Raw genomic sequence first — 17,589 nt, 5'->3', positions numbered from 1 at the left:
GAACTGCTGCCAGCCAGTGTGGATAATACTTGTCAGGGAACAGACATCAGAGCGAGAGGCGAAGGGAAGACTCACAGATGATGCTGGCGAAGGACCCAGCAGCAGGGGGAGAAACAGCTCAGTGGAGGGGGAAGCTAATCAGCGCAACACCAGGGAGAAAGGGGGGCAGATGGGGGAATCGGAGAGAGGGCTCCAGGACTCTTCACTGGATATCAGTGAGGAGAGCCCAGGTCCTCCGCTGCCCACGCCCTCCCTGCACAGAAGACTCCCGCGCAGTGAGAGGAGGAGGAGACTGGGTGTCAAACAACTTTTATGTTGGAAGAGGTTCAAGAAACACCCACTGACGGATTCTGCCAGCGATTGAGGCAGCCGCGATGAGCAAGGGCTGTGCAGTCAGAAAGGTTTAACAAGGCAAATTAGCCTAGAGAGGCAACAGTTTACACAGAGTAACTCATAGCCATTACAGCAATCCGTCAGTCCCTGAAAGTTGCTCGTGCGCAGCAGCAAGCAGGCAGCATCATGAGCATAACTGGAGAGGCGAACGCCCAGGAGGCAGCAGCTGGAGGGAAAACTCTGGTGGAAAGGAACCGAGAGTTAGAGCAGCATGTGGCCATTCTGATGGCGCGGCTGGACGAAAGGCGGTCTCAAGATGCACAGGTCAGGCCCACCCCCATCGCAAGGAAGGTACCGGGACTGGTGCACAAATTTGGGGGGAAGCCGCAGGACTATAGTGCGTTCCGAACGGAAATAGAGTACGCTTTGGAACTGCAGCATGAGGATTTTGCAGACGATGCGGCGAAGGTCGCATATATTGTGGGTCACCTGCAGGATAGGGCTAGGGAATGGATCAGGCCCCTTATGGCGACGCAGAATGCTGCCATGCAGGACCTGCGGAAATTCTTTCAGGCGATGGACACAATGTTTTCCAGTGATGTACAACAAAGTGTGACAAAACGGGAACTGATGAACTGTAAACAGGGGAACCAGTCAGTTAGAGACTACTGGTCGCGCTTTGCTATGATAGTTCACCGCCTCGGGTGGCAACTGGACTCTGAACCCATACAAATGTTATTTGAGGAGGGGTTGTCCCCAACGGTGAAGGATGAGCTTTCCCGCGCATCCCGCCCACAGGGGATGGATCAGCTGACCAAGGCTGTGCTTGCGATTGGCGTACGGCAGGAAGCGCGGGCCCAGGAGAGGCGGGAAGGGAGAGAGCAACGTTGCCTTGACTACTGCATTCCTGAAATACCAAGGCAGCCTTCCCCACCAGCGGAGCCAATGGAAATCGATGGGGCACAAGTGCGGGAAGTTTCAAGCGCCAGCGAAGGGCGCAAAAAGGAGGAAAAGGATTGGAAAACCACCAAGAAGTGTTTCCTTTGCCAGTGGCCAGGACATTTTGCCAGAGCCTGCCCTCAAAGAAAGGCCTGGCAAGGAATGGTGGGAGCCGCAGGGGGTGAGGAGGAGGTGGTAAAAGAACAGGAACAGGGAAACGGGAATGCTTGGCTGCCACTCAAGGGGCACAGCAGCCAGGCCAGCAACCAGTAAGAGTGCCCCAACCAGACCCCCCCCCCAAGGCGGCAAGAGCCATCAAAGTGGTGCTAGAACTCCCGAATGGGCACCCAGTCAAGGTGAAAGGGATGCTGGATTCAGGCAGCTCATGTAATTTCTTCAGCAGGGACTTGGCATTAGAGCACCAGCTCCACTTACTGCCTTTGGATTTTCCCTTGCAAGTGACCACCATTGATGGCAGGGAGCTTCTAGGAGGGGAAGTGACACACCAGACCCCACCAATGAGAATGAGGGTGTCCAGGCACTCGGAGACCATCGCCTTTCACGTCGCCTCACTAGCAGGGCCCCCAATAATATTAGGGATGAGCTGGCTAGCACAACATGATCCAGTGGTGGCGTGGCAAACCAGTCCCAGCTGCTGACAGCAGCATTTTTGTTTGTGACCTCTGAACCTGCAGCCAATCTTCATCTCCTGGCTGCAGCACCAGCTACAAAGCAGATGCAGAGCTGCTGCTACAAGAACTTTAACTATTTAAACTGTTTTTAATTGTTTTCTTTCTGTGATTTTCGGATGAAGGGCAGTATAGAAATTTAATAAACAACAGCAACGGTAACATTTTAAAGGTTTAACAGCCTATATTTCCACACTTTTACTTTGCTGCATATTTTACGATTTTGAATTTTGGAGTATTTGCTCCAAACTTAGAACCCAAGAATTCACCTTTCTGTATTGTTTTTCTTTGTACCAACCATGGCTGGGATTGAGCCCATATATCTGCTCTCCACAAGTTATCTGAAAAGCTATCTGTGGCTATTAGCCAGAGGTAGTAAACCTTCTGAAAGCTGGTTGCTGGATACTGCCAGAAGGGGGAGAGCTCTTGCGCTCAGATCCTGCCTGTGAGTTTCCCACAGGCATCTGGTTGGCCACTGGGAGATGCTAGACTAGGTGGACCATTGGCCTGATCCAGCAGGCTTTTCTTACATTCTTGTTTTACTTGTTGTATCAGGGAGATAAGCTATGGTATCCAGCCTTTCCTTCCTGTGCCCTCGTCTCCCTTTTTACCTTCCCATCTACCTGAAAAAAACATCCTGAACTTTGTAGCTTGCTGTTTTCCCTAGGTGTTTCAGAGAACAACAACTTCCACACAGAATATAGGTCGGAAGGGGAATTCAAGAAAACATGCAGGCAGCCATGAAACAGGCATTAAACACTATAGAACATTATTAGGGGAACATAATGGTCTGGAACCTGTTGCCTGGCAACAAGTGCTTAGCTAACCAACTACTGGAGCTCACCTGCTCCAAAAAGCACTGACTTTAAACCACCGCACCCCCTAGGCCTACACAACTGCATATTCACCATGCTTCTTAGACTGAACTCCCCGTGGAGGTAAATTAAGACCTCTTTGTAGGTTGTAAGAACAATAAGGTTGCTGCTTTGTTCCTTGTAGCTGGAAAACCATATTACCCCGTTATCATTTGGATGATGAAAATCATCTGTGAACAGGGATGGGCAAATCAGCCTCTTTCCCCATTTTGAAAACAGTTCGTGTCAAAATTTGCATTTCTAAATGTATTTTCTCTCAACGCACGCCTATATTTTGAAAGGTGATTTGGAACATTTCAGAAGTGCAAAAGCCACTAGTTAATTAAGTTCCGTTCTGCACATCAGTCCAAAAGCTGCAGATCAAATCAGTTCATGTTGGAATTTGCAAAGATCGGATTCCTTACGCCTCCCTGGTTTGGGAGTGCCCGTATCAGTTTTCATCTCAGGTCGCTTGGGAGCTGTAAAGTAGAAATTGACACTTCCCATATGAGACATCTTTTATCTTGTGTTTTGGGTCATCCAAACAAGACTGGTGCATGACAGAGAAGGGGGAACCAGCAAACATGAGTTCATGCATAATAAGGGGAAGTGGGGTGAGCCTCTGCCCCCCATGTCACATGCTTGCATTCACTTGACCCCAAATGTTGTGGACTTTACGTAAGTTCTGACTGCTTCTTTAATCCACCAAGCATTCCACACTTAAATACGAAACCATAAAGCACCAAATTGGGGTCCTGAGGAAGGTCTTTGACTCTCTGAGCCTCCTTGTCAGCTTGTCTGAAGAGGGAGCTATTGGACTGAGCTCTTAGTTACCAGCACAGTGGATGTTTAGAGAGTGATACTTAAACTCTCCAAGGGTCTTATGAAGGGTCAGTGATATGAGCAGCTGGTTCAGTCTGAGCAACTTGACTTTCAGGTGAAGATGCCCCATCTTACTTCTCTACCTCTCCATTCCCTTGATCAAAGGTTTGCCCACTTGCCTGCCCAGCTCTTCTTCCTGTTTTGCTTTGCCTTCACAAGGTCTTCAGCCCTTATTGAAACTACATGAAGTAGCTCTAGGAACCGCAGAAAGTTACTGCAGTTCTCAGGCCATTCCCACCACTCTGTCAAGATAAGCCACTTCCGCCTTAGGGAGGAGGTGGGGTTGCAGGCTTCACGGCCCCTTCCACATGACCAGGGGGTGGGAGGCCAGCCCCTGCACGACTGGGGGATTCCTGGCTGCATCACCCCCTGGCCAGCCAATCGGCTTGCTTCAGGGGTGTGGCCTGCCCCTTAAAGGCAGGACGCAGCCGGGGATCTCCCTCTTTGCCTGCCCACCAGCTGCTCCAGTTTTTCCACTCGCCCTTTAAGGTTGCTTCCTCTGACCTTGCTATGGACCTTGGTTGATCGCCATTGAGGGGCCTGGTAGGAATTTTTCCACTTTCGCCTATCTTGTAGCAAATCGTCACAACTTTCTGTGTATTGGCGGTTAGGCATTGGAATAGTTCTGTAGATAGAAAAAGGGGAGGATTCTGGGGGGCGTGTCCGTGTCCAAAGCCTAGGGAGGTTAGGGCCTAAGGCATGCCCCCTATCGGTGACCCTGGGGGAGCTCCTAGTTGATGTGCACCAGCAGGACTCCCCCTACTGGTGGTTAACCCTTCCTGGACTTCCAGCGGATAGGCTGGACTCAGATATAGTCAGTTAGGTCCAATGCCTAAGCCAATACTGCTCATCACTTGTAACCAATAAAGTTGTGACCTTTTTTAGCCCATTGTTGTTGTTTAGTCGTTTAGTCGTGTCCGACTCTTCGTGACCCCATGGACCAGAGCACTGCCCTTCTACTGCCTCCCGCAATTTGGTCAAACTCATGTTTGTAGCTTCGAGAACACTGTCCAAACATCTCGTTCTCTGAGGTCCCCTTCTCCTTGTGCCCTACACCTTTCCCAACATCAGGGTCTTTTCCAGGGAGTCTTCTCTTCTCATGAGGTGGCCAAAGTATTGGAGCCTCAGCTTCAGGAACTGTCCTTCCAGTGAGCACTCAGGGCTGATTTCCTTAAGAATGGATAGGTCTGATCTTCTTGCAGTTCATGGGACTCTCAAGAGTCTCCTCCAGCACCATAATTCAAAAGCATCAATTCTTCGGCGATCAGCCTTCTTTATGATCCAGCTCTCACTTCCATACATCACTACTGGGAAAACCATGGCTTTAACTATATGGACCTTTAGCCCATTAACCTTAATAATTGTGTCATGTGTCATTATTTCTACATGGGGGGGCTGGGAACTCGCTACGCAAAGTCATATCTGTTGCTACTGTGGGGCTGGAAGCTTATGGATCCAAGGGGAAAGTCCAACTTCTTGTGTATGCAGTGAAATCGTGTACCAGATGTTGTGCTTCAAGAGTTTGCTTTCTCCCACCAAGAAGTACAGCAAGGAGCAAAGCTGTTCTGTTCCATTCTTGGGTCTCTGTAGCAGCAACATGGCTTCTCTATGTGCCCTTTGCCAGATGTTCCAGTGGGCCACAGGGAGCCATCTATTACCCAAACAGCTGTGCCAAAAGCTGTTCCGCAGCTGAATAATTAAGAGGGCATTCTCAGTTGGCTGAGAAATCATGGTGGAATACAGAGCAGGTAAAGGAAACAATTTCATAGCAAGATGATCTCAAAACATGAACTGTGGAGGCATGCAGTACAGATGGAGATTCTGGAAGAACAAACTTTTTTGCAGTGAGTGGATACTCTGTGAATGGTAAGGAACATACTTAACTAGAAATTCATTCATTCTTACTAACAGGAGAACAATAAAACCCATCAGTGTTATTATTCACCACAAATACACATTTGAGAGATCACCAGTGATGTGCCATGTGCAGCTGGAGGCTTTTGTATGCAATCCCTTGTTTTGTACCACCTTCATACAGAATATGAGCGCAAGTTAGTTACGCCTGGGGATGGGAAGGTACCCGCAGATTCAAAAGCAGGCAGATCTGATTTGATCCAAGAGGATAATGACCTGGAATGGATCATGAGGCCACTTTGCAAGATTGCCCAAGGGCTACAATGCTGCCGCTGTCCTTTGACTTTCTAACTTCTGTTTTTGAAAGCTCCAGAACAGTCATCCAACTGCCCACAGACTGGAGTGGCTATCACATGAGGTTCCTTGCCATTGCACATTTTGAATTACAGTAAAGGAAATCCACCTGGGAGAAATGCAACTTGTTGACATTCTGAATCGTATAGAAAAAGTGTACGGAAAAATTGTCTGGAGAAGGCAGCACAGCAGGGAGCCCTCGAACTATCTTATACTTTTAAAACAACAACAACAAAACCTTTGTATTTCCATACAGGTTTTTGAGGGTTCCCCCTTTTGAATCCACAAGAATAGGACAGACTTAATTTTGTCCTCATGTAGAGCTGGAATCTATCCATCCATCCCTAGTTACATGCTTAACTGTTGTGCCTTCTTACTTACAATAGATTTTTAGCATTTGTGGTAACAGTGGAGGAAACCTCCACGTAAGCATCTTGCAGCCTTGATTTGCCTGCCAAAGAGTTGTCCTTTGGGAGAAAACTCAAATAAAGCACCGTCTCAAACTGCAGCCCAGAAACCGAGGGGAAGAGAGAGAGCGAGCAGAACTTTTCAAGAAGATGCTGATGAGTTAACATTTCTTCAGCAAGGCAGATCAAACAAAGGCAATTCTTTAGGATGATGTAAACTCAAGACTAATTAATAGCTGATCTTTTCGACAAATCACATGGCAAAAACATCCATTCCCTCTTAGCTGATTGAGACCAAGCGCCCCCCAGCCTTCATCTTTCCTAGTTTATAGGTTGATTTGTGAAACATCCTTCCTGACACATAAAGAACAATTTGAAAAGGTAACAGAAAATCCCTAAAGGCACCCCCCTCTCTCTAACATACACACCTCAATAGGAAAAGCAAACAGTAAATTAAATTTTGTAGCACCACAAAAGGGTAATTTGCACGCGTTGCAAGGGCTGGGAGCTATGGCTTCCCACTTATCTACATCACATTCTTTCACTCCAAACAGAACAGACCAAACAATTTTTTCCTCATGTAATTTTGTGAAGGCTCCAGCCATCTGAAATACCCGATAATTTTTGCCATGCTTTGTTATGATGATGAATCACTGTGTATTTTTCTGCTGCACTTGTTAATCTCACTCGGCAGTCCAGGGCCTGTATGTGCACTAAGAGATAAATTGGACAGTGACCCCCATGTAGCAGTGTCACAGCCAACTGTCTAAGGACGTTCTTGAAACATATTGCTAAAGTCGTGCAGGTTCTTGCTTTGTGGAATGTTGTATTCGCCACTGGCCAGGAAAGGCCTGGTGCCAGTGGCTCCAGCTGAATTAGAAATCACATAATAAACCTATGAAGAAATGGGACAGCCATATAGCTAATCCTTCTACTACTCATTGGTTACTTAAAAATACAAGGAGGCCAATCTTGAAACAAAACAAAAGCATGTTTCTTGTCATCACAGAAGACAACCATGAATTCAAGAAGGGTCTGGGCTGTTGCTGTTGTTTTTTAAAACTATTTAGCAGAACAGCATTATGAATAAGTAAGACAATGATAAAGACAATCTATTGTGAGAAGCTCCATCGTTTTATTTCAACTGGTAGATTGTTTACCACTTGGAAGAGCAGCCACCATAGCCAAATATGAAAATGAATGCTCTCAAGAATTCTGGATGATACAACTGTTGTCGGTTGAATCAGAATGAACAACGCAGAGAAAAGAAACCAGTTTAATGCCCTTTGCCTCACTGTGATCACATCAACACCACACATTTAAAGCACTCTGATGCAACTTTTAACAGCCAAGACTTCGCCCTTGGAATCCTGGAAACTGTAGTTTGTTAAGGGTGCTAGGAACTGGAGCTCTGAGAAGGGTCTCCTAGCAACTCTCAGCACCCTTAACCAACTGCAGTTCCCAGAATTCATTGGGGGAAGCCATGACCATTGAAGTGGCATTAGAGTATGGTGCGGATGTGACCTGTGTTGATGAGGCCACATTGCACACATATGGGATGCCACCACTTTTGACAGTTGAATGATCTCAGATTGACCATCAAAGACACAGATGCTGACGTACAAGGTCTTTGTCCTCAGCATCTAGCTGCATGGCAGCGCACCCTCAGAGCACCTATTGTGATGAAGACTCAAGATAAGAAACCCTGTGACTTCCACAGCTGCTGTTGGCAACATGCCCTTGGCACTCCTTGTCACGCTAGGATAATCACTGAAGGCCAATCCACCAAGCACCCTCATACTTTGACTAGGGTATGTACTTCAGGTGAAAGATGACCACACACCTTTGGCTCTCTTGGCATTGCTAAACTACAGGTCCCATCATCCCTGGCTATTGGACATGTTTGCTGGGGTTCATGGGAGCTGCATTCCAGGAACATTCAGAGGACCAAAGCTTCTCCACACCTGCCTTGGTATATTTTTTAAAAAATAAGGAGAACTGCTTCGCTTCCAGAGGGTCATCCTATTTTATTTATTTTATTATTTTATTTTATTTTATTTCTTATTTTTGTATGAAGACAGCGAAGCCAGAAGTACAACAGTGCATGGAGAAAATGTAGTGGCCAATTTTCATCAAGTACTCTTCCCCACCCCACACCTGCCCTGTTTTTGCTTTCATTATAGCAGTGGGGCAAGCTCATCAGTTTCTTGAGTAAATGGGAATGCGTTTGGCCTGAAGAGCAATTTGTTCATCCTCTATGAATGACAGTTAACGGTTACTTTACTTCGATACATATTTTCATTTCAAAATGGAAATAACTTTTCACTGATCTCATACCTTTCACCACACCGCTTTGGACTATTTACAACCGCAAATTAAGGTATAATGGGTTTCAGCTGCTGTTCATCCTAGGTTGCATGCTACTGCCCAAAGAGCCCAAACATATATTTTTTTAAAAAAGAAAGTAATATATGGCAAATGGAAATTGCTGCTTTGAAATTGTTTGCATATGACTGTGTAGAGAAGGGGAATGGGAGGAAGCAGATAATGAAAAAGAAGCCTTATATATTCACATGCACACACCCCAACCAACCCCATTTCCCCAACAAACCCTGAATGTCCAGAAACTCAATCAAAGACAGAGCATTCCATGCTTTGCCTAGCAAACTCATGGATAGCTAACTCATTAGACACCAAGTCCACATACCTAGGAAGTGTATGGTGGTCTTGTAATAAGGTTAAAGCTTACTGGGAAAGTATATACAGTGGTACCTCTGGTTACGTACTTAATTCGTTCCAGAGGTCCGTTCTTAAGCTGAAACTGTTCTTAACCTGAAGCACCACTTTAGCTAATGGGGCCTCCCACTGCTGCCACGCTGCTGAGGCAAGGAAAGAAGGGCTACCCTTATGCTATTCACATAATCAGTTATCAGTAATCAATATATTCATATATGCTCACACATAATCAGGGCTTACAGTATTTTATAATCCATTCTGAATCAAAGGGAAGCTGTGCATTAGCTAACTGCAAACTGCTTGAAACAGCAAAATTAGAAGCCAACCTTTCCCCTAGAAACATACGTGTACCCTGAACAAGGGGGAGACGTGAATCAGAGATACTGGTACAAAATCCCCTCAAATACAGGCTAAATTAATGCACAGGAACAGGAAGAGCTAAACCACAAAAACTCCAAAACTCCCTGTCCTGTCATAACTAGGGGAGAGGTTAGACAGAGCATCACTGCAGGCAATGGAAAGCAGAAGTAGAACTCTGTGCTTGACCAGTGCTTGACCAGGAGCTGGAAGCATGGCAAGAAGCTCGCTAATTGGTTAATTTTTGCTGGCGATTCATGACTGTCTCATGGTTGTCTCATGATCTATGATTTGCTGTGATTTGCTCAGGTATAAAGACCTCAGGATTTCTGTCAATCGGGGTCCCAGTTCCTTTTGGAAGAGATTCCAAACTGGGTCCTTATTGCTTGGCAATAAACTTCACCTTCTTTTTCTCCATTGCTGCGTCTGCCTGATCCTTATCAACGCCAAGTGGGTACCTGCTTTACCTTCACGTGCTACACTGCCACCACGCGATTTCTGTTCTCTTCCTGAAGCAAAGCTCTTAACCCAAGGTATTATTTCTGCGTTAGCGGAGTCTGTAACCTGAAGCGTATGTAGCCTGAGGTACCACTGTAGAATGAATTGAAAAAGATGTTTAAGATAACATTTGTAAAAACAACAACCACCCAGAAGCTTTCCTCTTGGGGATTATGGGATCAGAGCTACCCAAACAATATAGAAATTTACAGCTGCAAGAATGATATTTACCCCAAAATGGAATAAAAAAATTCCTTCCAGTAGCACCTTAAAGACCAACTAAGTTAGTTCTTGGTATGAGCTTTCGTGTGCATGCACACTTCTTCAGATACACTGAAACAGAAGTTGCCAGATCCTTCTATATAGAGAGAAGGTGGGGAGGGGTATTACTCAGAAGGGTGGTGGGAATGGGAGAATAAACGATCATAAATCTGACATCAAGAATCACAAAGCAGAGAAACCAGTAGGAGAACACTTCAATCTCCCGGGACATTCTATACAAGATCTCAAAGTAGCTGTTTTACTACAAAGGAATTTCAGAAATAGACTGGAAAGAGAAGCTGCTGAATTGCAACTCATTACCAAACTTAAAACCATGGAGAGACCTGGTCTGAACAGAGACATTGGATTCTTATATCATTATACATGACTAAGCCATTTCTCACCTTCTCACCCCTTGCCTTTTCCTGTAAGACCTATTACAGTCGTTAAGAGTCGTCAACAGGCTCATCTCAGCTATCTGCCAATCTCCCATTCCCACCACCCTTCTGAGTAATACCCCTCCCCACCTTCTCACTATATAGAAGGATCTGGCAACTTCTGTTTCAGTGTATCTGAAGAAGTGTGCATGCACACGAAAGCTCATACCAAGAACTAACTTAGTTGGTCTTTAAGATGCTACTGGAAGGAATTTTTTTATTTTGACTATGGCAGACCAACACGGCTACCTATCTGTACCCAAAATGGAAAGAAGGAGTCCCGATGAGAGAAGAATGGCTGCAGAAATTAATGGACTATGCAGAAATGGCGAAACTTACTGGAAGAATAAGAAATCAAGACAACAAACTTTATAATAAAGGATTGGAAATGGTTTATTGAAATTATATTTTGAGGCATCTTGTCATTGCTATTTAAAGGAATGGATATCACTGGAAAATGGTTAGATCTTGAAGGACACCTTAACAGATTTGGCTGGCACGCCTATTTGCGGTATGACAAGGTTAAAGTTCATAAAGCTTTTTTGAATCATGCTGTAAGCAAACCGGTGTATGAAGTATGGGATAAATACAAAAATTTATTGGAACACAAAACACCATGGTGGCTCTCTCCACTTGAAGCAATATCGGTGGGGGGGAAAGGAATATGAGAAATGATTGGGCAACATATAAAGAATTATTAATAGAAGTAGATAAAGATTTAAAATTAAGGAGGTTTGAAGATATAAGGGACTTAGGAGAGGAGGGAAAGTTTGGTTGTCCAGACAGAAATCCTTGCGCTGATGGAACTTCACTTAGTGTCATCTTGGATATAGTTCATTGGGTTGGACAGGACCTTAGATGTCATCTAAACCAACCACCTGTGCAAGGCAGGATCTACAATGCAGCATGCAAGAACAGCATCCTTTCTTTTCTTGGACCATCCAGCCTCTGCTCAAATACCTCCAGAGTAAGATAGCCAACACCTCCTGAGTCAGTCTATTCCACCGCTGAACTGCTGTTACCATTAGGAATTCCTCCTGATGCTTAGCTAACTTCTCCGCTGTTCCCATCCATCCATTCTAATCCTGCCCTCTGGAGCAAAGGAGAACAAGTCTGCTCCATCATCCACATGACAGCCCTTCAGATCGTTGAAGACAGCCATCTTGTCTCCCCTTAACCTTCTTTTCCCCAGGGCTAAATATACCCAGCTCTTTCAAGTATTTGTCTTCAGATGTTTTACTTTGGCGGCTGCAGGAACAAGTGACTGCTAGATGTTAACATCTAGCTACCTGGAAAGCTGCCTCCAAGCAGTGGCTAGTGGTAATTCATTAGATGTGAGCAAGAATCTGGCAGAATATAACTCAGGATGGAGTTTTCTGAAAACCTTAGGGTTGAACTTACCCAACACAGATTTCTGCCCTCCCAATTTCTGTCTCACTCCTTGGTGAGTAATGTTATTTCCCCCCCACTAGTTCTACTATAAAAAAAATCTTGCACATTACAGTGGTACCTCAGGTTAAGTACTTAATTCAATCCGGAGGTCCATTCTTAACCTGAAACTGTTCTTAACCTGAAGCACCACTTTAGCTAATGGGGCCTCCTGCTGCTGCCGCACCGCCGGAGCACAATTTCTGTTCTCATCCTGAAGCAAAGTTTTTAACCTGATGTACTATTTCTGGGTTAGCAGAGTCTGTAACCTGAAGCGTATGTAACCTGAAGCGTATGTAACTCAAGGTACCACTGTATATGCATTTTTTCTATGAACATATATTATCTGTATCTGAATATACACACCCAGTGCAGATATACATACACCAATGCATGTACTGTAAGTGTACTTTAAAAATCATGATTCAGAGATAGAGTACCACATGGGGCTTGAAACTCTCATGTATATTTCTTGTATGTAATGTTGTATATAATTAGGCTTTTTTTAAAAAAAAAGAAATAAAATGTGCATGCTGTTTGGACATAAGCTCAATTCAAAAAGCAGTCTGGTGTGAGAAAATCTTGACTGGGCAAGAACCGCCAAGTTCTGTGTATAAATCCATTTGAAATGGAATCCTTTCCCATTCCCTGAATTCACTGGAACCCACCTATAGCCCAACAATTCACTCACATTTGATGTCATATGCTACTACTGTCATATTATTATAGTAGTAATACTATAAGGGCGGTTTGCAACATACTAGCATGCCACATTGAATAACTCAATGAATGAATGAATGAATGAATGAATGAATGAAGCTATATGTTGTACTTTTGCATGAATCACTGACTTGGATTGCTCCTTCTAATGAGCAGGCAGGCACAGAGCAGTGACTCAGACACAAGAGCAGAAATACAAGGCAAAGGGAGATTTTTCAGAGTGCTCTTACTCTCAAATTCACCTGTTTAAAGAACACAGCTATTTCAGTCATGAAAAGACTGACACTATATCTCTGAATGCTAGTTGCTGGGGAGCACCAGTAGAGAGAGTGCCGTAGCTCTTGGGCTAGGTAGACTGTTATTCTAATCAGGGCTCTTTTTCAGGCTCTCATATTGCATGAATTCTGCAGATTTTTATAGTCTGTCCTGCAAGGTTCTTGTTTCCTCTGATCCTGATTCAGGGTTAGTCAAGGCTAACCCTTGTTTATGTTTCCCCGCCATGATCACCCTCTCCACACAGGAAAACAAATGTAAGTTGTAATGTACGGACGGCGTCAGAAAAGCCCATTATTTACAGCTGCACAAGCATTTGTTCACTGTTTATAAACAGTTGCACAGGTCCAGTGGTTGGTGAGTCATTTCTAGGTATTCACTTTCTGCTACAGCAGGCAGGTTTTAGGACTCTGCTGTAGGCAATCTGAAATCTAAAACCACCCAGTTTAATCAATCTCTTTATAAACCCGATGCCCTTGGAAAGTGCTAGGAAGCTTCAGCTGGTCCAAAATGCTGTGGCCAGACTGCTGACTGGAGCTAGTTATGGAAAGCATGTTACTCCTCTGCTAAAACTACTTCACTGGCTACCCGTTCATTTCCAGGCACAATTCAAAGTGCTGGTTATAACCTACAAAGCCCTTTATGGCTTGGGCCCAGACTGAGAGATCGCATCCCTCGATATGAACCTGCTCAGGTTCTCATCACCAGAGACATGGCTGGTGGTGATAGGAGAGAGAGCCTTCTTTGTGGCTGCCCCCCTATTGTGGAATTACCTCCCAAGAAAGGTTACTTTGGTTCCCTGTTTGGTTCCCTGGCAGGCTAAGACTTTCCTAATTAAGCAGACTTTTGAAAACTGAGGTGCAAGAGATGCTGATCACTGTTGCTGATCAGGTCAACCTGTAGTTCAATTGTTGGTTTTAAATGTGTTCTGCTGTGTTTTAATTATTTGTTTCAAGTAGATTGCTTTTATTACTTTGTATTTTATAATGTTGTTTGAAATGTTGTAAGTTGCCACGAATCCCAACTCAGGCAAAGAGTGGAATATAAACACAGTAAATGACGGTGATTATAATGTTGGGCAATGGGGATATATGTGTGTGTGTCTGGTTCTCTGTGCTTTAATAGATAGCTCACCTAAGTCATCCTGTCTAAAACAAACTTTATCATTCTAGGTCATGGGTAGGCAAACTAAGGCCCGGGGGCTGGATCCGGCCCAATCGGATGGTTATTTGTGGGACCTGCCTGGTGTTTTTACATGAGTAAAATGTGTGCTTTTATTTGAAATGCATCTATGGGTTATTTGTGGGGCATAGGAACTCCCCCCCCCCAAAAAAATAGCCCGGCTCCCACAAGGTCTGAGGGACAGTGGACCGTCACCCTGTTGAAAAAGTTTGCCGACCCCTGTTCTAGGTCTTTGCTGAAGCTTCCAAGTCTCAGTCAGCTACGGATCAATATTATTAACAGGGCTGTTTGAGAAAGGAATATGTTTGTGGAATAAATATGGGGGTTTTTTTGGAAAGCATTTAGTGTGATGTAACTAAATGATATTTCAAGAAGCTTGAGAGTGCACAGTCCTTTGAAAGATCACAGACATCTGTAAGGCATAGTGTTCAATTCGTCCATGGTGGAACTTTTGGAACGATGTTTGATAACAATGAATCTAATTTGCATCCCCTGTGGCAGATCTTCTGCAGACGGTCCATGTTCAATCCATAGGACTAGGAGTGTTTCCTGGAGAGCTGATAATACAAAACTAGGGGTCTGACTTACAGTAAGGCTCCCTTTGTCCCTGTGTCTGGTTCCAAGCATCTGCTAACTCGACATAGAATTCACATAGAAATTTATCTTGGATTCAAGTACCTAATTTCCTTAGGCTGCAAAGCTTTCTTTGAAGGAGCCCCAGTTGTTTCCATGATTCTCATTCATGCCGTTCTTTGCCTTTGAAATATCGCTGCCTCAGAATCAAAGAAAGATTGAATTAGATGGCACTTGTTATAAACTCAAGCAAATCTGATGAAAGAAGTACCCATTGACCCTCTCCTCTTTTTTTCGTCCTTGGGAGCTTGAAAGACCGAGCTCGAGTGAGTTTGTGCTCTCCTCCCGCCTTTTCCCAATTGAACAATTAACTTGCTATTTTAATTCAAATTGATGGAACATGCCTGTATTGTTTTGCTACCCTATTTATTCGCTTTTAAAAAGTGGACTGAGAACCATCTCCTGAAGCACCAGCACTATTATTTCAGCAATAGTCCAATGATCATTAGAGCAGAAAGAAGACTTGGGGGGTTGGGGTACCCAGTAAACAGATCTTATGAATGCTGCACCATGCAGATTTAATTCAGATTCCACCCTGCCCCCCTTTATATTATTAACTAATTTTTCTAGAAAAGAACCAGGTTGTCACACTGGAGTAGTTAAGAAGATAATTTCTGTCGTTACTAATAGAGAAAGAGCAAACATTCTTTATAAAGACAAATGAAAATTAAGCCATGACGTTCTGAGATTATTTAAAACATAACTCATCCTTTGAACATTTGAAACCTTGAGTTACTGTGTGGGTGGGTGTTATATATATATTTTTTAAAAGATCTAAGAATGAATCGGGAGGATGTAACACATGGATGGAAGAAAAGATGCTTGTTTCCACAGGTGCCACTATTAAATTTTGGGAAAAGCTTAATGGCAGCATAGGACAGCCGCCATGGGAGTCAGAGGGGTGGGAAGAGATTTAAGCAACTCAGTACAATTACAGTGGTACCTTGGTTCTCAAACGTAATCCGTTCCAGATGTGCGTTCCAAAACCAAAGCATTCCAAAATCAAGGCGCACTTTCCCATAGAAAGTAATGCAAAACAAATTTATCCGTTCCAGACTTTTAAAAACAACCCCTAAAACAGCAATTTAACATGAATTTTACTATCTAATGAGACCATTAATCCATAAAATGAAAGCAATAATCAATGTACTGTACTATAAAATAAATAAGGCAGTACTGTAGATGATAAAAAAATTTTAAAAAAATTTTCTTACCTGCACTGATGATAGCCATTGTTTGGATGGGGGGGCTTTTATCCATTTCCGCAGTCACACAGTCATTCAATCAGTAGCTGAACTGGGTTCCACACAGTCACAAGAACAAATTAATCGAAAAAGCCGCAAAAACAAAAACGCAAAATAAATAGCAAAAACAAAAGCGCCAAACTTAATCCCTTCCAGAAGTCTGTATGACTTCCGAAATGTTTGAAAACCAAGGCACAGCTTCTGATTGGTGCAAGTGCCCTGGAAACAATAGCCGACAGCTGCATCGGATGTTCGGCTTCCAAAAAATGTTCGAAAACCGGAACACTTACTTCTGGGTTTTCAGAGTTTGAGAGCCAAGGCATTTGAGAACTAAGGTACCATTGTATCCATCAGTGAAATGAGGGCTGGAAGAGAAAAAGTGGGAAGCACCTCAGATCCTACCCACTGCCATTGCGGGCCCCACCCACTGCTGAAAGAATCCTGCTCTTGATAGTGGAAGAGTGAGGGAATCTTGTTTTCTGATGATATGCACATCCCCCAGGGCCTGTTGGAAATTTGAGAATGTACACCCTGCCCCCGCCCCCGGTATATATCTTTATTGAGTTTACAAGAACACAAATTAAAATGAAGGCAGTGGAAACTCATCTGGGAAAATACAAATAGTAAAGCACGAACATATGAGAAGGGAAGCAATTTAGTAAGTATACATTATAACTTCATTGTTAATATCATTATCTAAACATTAACTTTTACAGGGTTTGAGAAGGAGAAGTGAATTAAAAGTTCCATAATCAGAAGAACGCTGGGGATGGCAAAGAATAATCTTTTCTCAGGCTCACATAGCTAATGAACATCTTCCATGTTGTCTCAAATTAGTCCTTTTTCTTTTTGTCCCATGATAACTTTTAATTTTTTGTGTTCGTTTCTCTAAAAGAGTGCGTATCCAAACTCTCCGGTACTGCTGATCAGTATGTATGCAATGAAATGTCTTTGAGTTCTGTGTTGTGACCACTGTCATGGCTGAAAACGGATGGTTCTTTATGACCAACTTGCATCAAGAAACAAATGTAACAGTGTCAATGTTCTGGAGCTGTTCGGCCGGGCTTTTGGTCGGGGCTCAGTCTGACCCCTCTCCTTTTACAAGACCCTGCATATAAGTGGCCTCTCTAACTCTTCTCACCGGCTGATACAAATAGCTGAGCCTGGTGAGTACTGAAAGTTCCCAACCCCTATAGTTATAATTTGCGGGTAGCCATCTGATCTTATTTTGATTTTAATCCGATTTTAAGCTGTATCTCAGTTGATTGCTGAATTTTATGTCTTAATGTATTATATATTTTGATGTAAGCCGCCCTGAGCCCGTTCTGGCTGGGGAGGGCGGGATATATTATTATTATTATTATTATTATTATTATTATTATTATTATTATTATTAATGCTCAAGAGAGGTGTACCACTGACCAGTGGTCAAACCAATTTCCTGGCGCATTTGCTTCTGAAAGGCCTGCACTTGGGGACATTCCCACCACATATAGAGGCACATACCA

Source organism: Podarcis liolepis (assembly GCF_965112155.1).
Source record: "Podarcis liolepis genome assembly, chromosome: 1".
Lineage (NCBI taxonomy): Eukaryota > Metazoa > Chordata > Lepidosauria > Squamata > Lacertidae > Podarcis > Podarcis liolepis.
Note: the sequence above shows the minus strand (reverse complement) of the source record.